Source organism: Pundamilia nyererei, unplaced genomic scaffold (assembly GCF_000239375.1).
Source record: "Pundamilia nyererei isolate P.nyererei 1_Seehausen unplaced genomic scaffold, PunNye1.0 scaffold00394, whole genome shotgun sequence".
NCBI lineage: Eukaryota > Metazoa > Chordata > Actinopteri > Cichliformes > Cichlidae > Pundamilia > Pundamilia nyererei.
In genome coordinates this window covers 132582-138074 of record NW_005187795.1, presented here as the reverse complement: position 1 = coordinate 138074, position 5493 = coordinate 132582, and positions in this window count along the sequence as shown.

Below are 5493 nucleotides of genomic sequence, written 5' to 3'. Positions count from 1 at the left end.
ACACACACACACACACACACACACACACAGGGCAGACTCACACAGGCTCATGTGTGGCCATCGTTCTGACCTATGACATAAGACTTTAAGCCTGGTTTTAGTTATTGGGTTTTAGACTCCTCAGGAAACATAATTCTGGCTAAAGTTACAGTCTGTAACATTTCTCTCCTCTAGGTGTCAGCAGAGGTCTGTTTTCTTACTGTTACGGGACAAATCAAAAACCTTCAGCATAGAGTAACTGGAACCACAAATGTTTGTGTAATTACACAGTATTTTATGGATACTTAAGAGCAGCGTTGGTCAAGTTCCTTGAAAATAGTAATTAGTTACTAATTACTGATTACTTATTTTTCAAAAGTAATTAGTTACTTTATTACTTAGTTACTTTGTAAAAACATGATGCAAAACCTGAATATAAAGTAAAGCAATTGACTTTTCAGCCCAATTCTATGTTTTCTGTACAATACATCATATAAAATGTAATCAAATGAAAAAGCCTCTTTTTAAAAATTGTTTTATTAGTTTTAATCTTTTAACTTCATGCATCAAACAAACATTAAATTATATGCAACAGTCTTTGACTTGAAGAAATGTAAATAAATAAAATGATTTTTTGTGTTTAAACTCACTCTTTCACTCTCACAAACAGAATCACTGTTCAGTAATGCAGCATGCTTATGGGAAAGTAACAATAATGAAATTACTTTTTTGCAATAGTAATCCCTTACTCTACTCGTTACTTGAAAAAAGTAATCCGATTACAGTAATGCGTTACTTTTAACGTGTTACTGCCCATCTCACAGAATGAGTACAGCATCATGTTTTTTATTAAATATCTTCAAAAAATGACTGACTGTACCTTTAAGTGCATTAGTTTATGATGATTCTTCAGGGTGCCACATGTACACTGTACCACTCACTGTCAGCTGGACAGGCTGAGGCTTTCGATCTGACCGGCTAACATCACAGCAGCCAGGTCCAGTTTATCCAGCTGAGGTGAAGCCCAGCAGACAGCTAGCAGCTACAGCTGCCTGTATAATAAGAATGCACACTTTCAGCTGTAACACAGGTTAAACAGGTGAGTTATAATAACAGGTGTTATAAAGGAAGAAATGATCTACAGAGTGCAAACAGTTTGTGTTACCGGCTGTGAACATGTTGACTCTGCTGTAACAAACATTTTCATATAATAAATATTCTATCCTAAAGTTTTAACAGGGGAGTCTCCGGGGACAGACTCACTGCTGCCTCTGCTGGACACCAGAGGAACTGCAGGCGCATGAGCTGCTTTTTGTTTTCCCAGCACGCACTGCGAGCGAGTCCTCAGTAATCCAAAATGTAACCCTAACACTAAAGCCACATTTTGAGTGTGAAAAATGCCTTCAACCCCGTGGGGAACTGGATTTTGGTACGTATGAGGACTGTTGGTCCCCACCAAGATAGTAAGAACCTGTAGACACACACACACACACACACACACACACACACACACACACACACACACGCTTCTGTTTTTCTGGCCGTTAATATGAATATTTATGACCTGCAGGGGGCGGGCTACAGCGCTTATATAAATGTGTGATTGGCAGCTACTGGTAGCCAATCAGCTCGCAGGCAGTGGCTCCTCCTCATGAATATTCAGCAGCAGGTAAATGAAGCTGATGAAAAGAAGAAGAAAAAACAAACGGCAGTATCTTTGTTGCCGTGGTCACACACACTGCCGTAACCATGGTGAGGGGCTCATTGACACTGTGACTGACAGCTGAATGTAGATGATGATGTAAGGACTTCTGAACAGGAGGAGCTTCCTGCCTTCTAATTGGCTCCCGATCTGTGATGTTAGCAGCGAGTGTCTTTACATGATTTTTACTTTCACGTTTCATTTTTCTCTCCTTTCTGTTAAAATAGTTTTTTAATCTTTGTCAGCTTTCTGTGATTTTGTTCTTATTCTCATATTTTAACTTTATCTTGGATACTTGAGTTTTTTCTTTGTGCAGGATTTATTTCTTCCCTGTTGGTTTGATTCTTTTTCAGCATTTCTTCATTCGTCTGGTTTTACTGGCCGAAGCTTTTTGCTCCTGACTTTCTGTTTAAACTGCTCCGGTGTTGCAGCAGCTGTCTCAAGCACCAGATCTCAAGCTGATGATGATTTCAGAGATTTGTCAGGACTTCACCTGTTTGACCTCAGAATACCTGAACTGTCTGTGTGCAACCAGAGACCACTGAGCATGTGCAAACGTGAGCCCCAGGAGTGACACGCGCCATGTTCGGTCAAACATGAACGCACACACAGGTCACAGCGTACCTGTGTCATAAAGCTCGTCCTCCAGCCTCACTGTACCAGAAACACTGGGTTCAAATATTAGAAAAGTGATGAAGATTATTTGGTAAAAAGCTGCTTCAGAGAAAAATAACGCAGCGTTAACAGCACGGGGCAGAGGACGCACACACACACACACACACACACACACGGTGTCACTCATACTGAAGGCGGGCTCAACATTAACGGGTTACAGTCAAAATCTCTGCTCATGTCAAAGTTCAAAAAGCTGTCCTGCTGTTAAAATGTGTAACGAGCAGTACAAACGCAAACACCATGCACATAGTTCACTCATACATGTGTATTGCTTATTATCATTTTTTTCATTGTATATTATTTTCCCCTCTTTACTTTTGCACTTTGTGGTCCAGCTGCCCGATTTCGCTGTGCAAGACAATTACAATAAAACTCTAAGTCTAAGTCTCAAAACTGCTCCTGAATAAGTGGGCTGCAGTCTGGACTCTTGGCTGTGGGGGTCAAAGGTCAAAGGACAGCTGGGATCCTGTCCAATCAGGTGTGCTCCTCAGCCTGCTCCCCTCGGGGATTGGTGATCTCGCCCCGATCATTGAGCCTGTACACAGACACGCGTGAGAACAACTGGAATGTGTGTTAGTGTGAGTCGTGCCGTCAGAGTCCGAGCTTCAGGTGAGCTGAGAACACGCTGTCATGCACAGGTGAGGTCATCCAGACGTGTTCCCGCTGAAACAGGCGTATGTGAGGAAAGCTGATGCTTGCCGTTATAATCATCATCATTTCTTTGGTTTTATGCTCATGATTTGTGTCTGTGGTGGAGGTGTGGTCTCAGGTGATGGAGGTGTGGTCTCAGGTGGTGCGGTGGTGTCAGGTTACAGCAACATGCTGCTGGCTGCTCCTGCAGGAGGAGGAACAGGGGTGTGTGTGTGTCGGGTTACAGTTTGCTGTGTGGCTGATTGTTGCGATCATGTTCCAGCACACAGATCAATAAACGGTCAGGTGACCTCACAGAGAGTCAGTAATGTTGGTGTGACGCTAAATCCAGGTGACCTCTGACCTCTGTGAAAAGTCCTGGCTGGTCTTTGATGGTGGTTGTGCTAAAGGTGTGTGTGCGCGCGTGCAGGTGGATAAGAGTAACGTGATCTGGAGCTGAAGTCTCGCGGTACTTCCGGCTGAAACGAGCGCTCCTGTCGTCGGGGATATTTCCATATCCATCAATTTTACACCACTGCAAGTAAATGTGTCTGCGCGTGCCCGCCCTGCCAGTGCCGCGGGAGCGCGCAACTGCAGCAGATGAGCGCGGGGAGGGCCGGGGGAGCGTGCACGTTCACACTCACTTCTCATCGCTTTAATTTAGCAGAAGGGGAGGAGAGAGAGGGAGAGAGAGGCAGGGAGAGAGTAAGAGAGAGCTCGCGCACAGTCTCGCGGACCGTCGGAGCTTCCGCAGCATCGGACCTGGAAACCAAACCGAACCAGCACCGCTGCCCAGAAAACCCACAGCACCGGAACGCAGCGCCGGGCGCGTGCTCAGGTGAGGAGCAAGAGGAGGAGCGGACCGAGGCCGAAGCCCGAGCGGAGAGGCCGGGGACGGTGCAGCAGAAGCCGGGGCCGTTGCCACGGAAGAGTCGGTGTGAAAGCAGGAGAGGAGCACGGAGGAGCACCTCCGCCTCCGCCGATGGGGTAGAGCCGACTGGCGTCCGCAGCAGCCCGCAGATCCTCGGACGGTCCGCGCTCACCTGCCCGCCCCGACCCGCGGGGCCGGTGATGTAGCAGCCGCCCCCTCCCATCGCATCCACCCACCGAGTACCGCCGCCTCCTCCGCCCAGACTCCCACCATGCCTGCGGGGATGAAACCTCTGGAGAAGTTCCTGAAGAAGCAGACCACGGCGCTGACCCGGGCTGGGGGCTTCGTCGGCGGGGTGGCAGATAAAGCCGGCGGCACCGGGGCGTCCCGCCGCAGGGCCAGCCTGTCCCGGGTCGTCCCGTTCTTCAGGGAGACGTCACCGGAGAGCGGCCAGGCTCGCGAGGTGTTCAGGTGAGACAGAGCGGGTTCGTGGGGGATGAGCAGCAGGTGGACCGCGGTCCTTAAAGGGGTCCCGGGACTCCCCGTCTGCAGGTGAACCCGTGATTCAGTCACGTGATCGCAGACAGCTTATGTAAGCCGGTAACGCTGGGTTACAGTCAGACCCGCGTTACCTGAATGTTACCTGCGTGTTTCCGACACCTGTGACATACTCACACGGTTTACCTTTAGATACAAGCCTGCTGTTGTGTTGTTAACTCCTGTGAGCTGGATTTATTTATACTGTGAGCCGCAGCTGGCGACAATGGGAAGGAAAAACTCCCTTTTAACAGGAAGAAACCTCCAACAGGCTCAAGGAGGGGCGGGGCCATCTGCTGTGGACCAGCTGAAGGCTTTTCAGTGAGTTTTTAGGACTTCCTGATAATAATGAATTACAGTCGTCCAGCCTGGAAGTAATAAATGCATGAACTAGTTTTTCAGCGTCACTCTGAGACAGGATATTTCTAATTTTAGAGATGTTGCTCAAATGGAAGAACGCAGTCTTACATATTTGTTTAATATGTGCGTTGAAGGACATGTCCTGGTCAAAAATGACTCCAAGGTTCCTCACAGCATTACTGGAGGCCAAGGTAATGCCATCCAGAGTAAGAATCTGCTTAGATACCATATTTCTAAGCTTTTCAGGGCCGAGTACAATAACCTCAGTTTGATCTGAATTAAGAAGCAGAAAGTTAGCGGCCATCCAGGTCTTTATGTCTTTAAGACATTCCTGCAGTTTAACTCATTGGTGTGTGTTATCTGGCTTCATGTACAGATAGAGCTGGGTGTGTAGAGCTGTGGAACTCCATAATTGACCTCAGTGTGAAGAGGACTCTGAGTATTAATTCTGTGTGAAACTCTTTGTGCTCGTTGTTTCAGTTTTTCTGAAAAACATAAATTCCTTGATTCAGACTTTAGTTTACATCAGACTGATTCACAGCAGGAACAGCAAAAAGATCACTGACATCAGGAGAGAAGTGAGTGAAAGACTGACATTCGTTGGTTTAGCCGTCAGTAACAGCTGACTCTGGCTCGACGCTGCCACGCTGATGTTGATGTGATGGACGATCTGTCCTGCTCCTCGTCAGCTCCGTGTTTTACTCTTGGACTTGTTCCTGGCTTTGCATGATCCATAGTT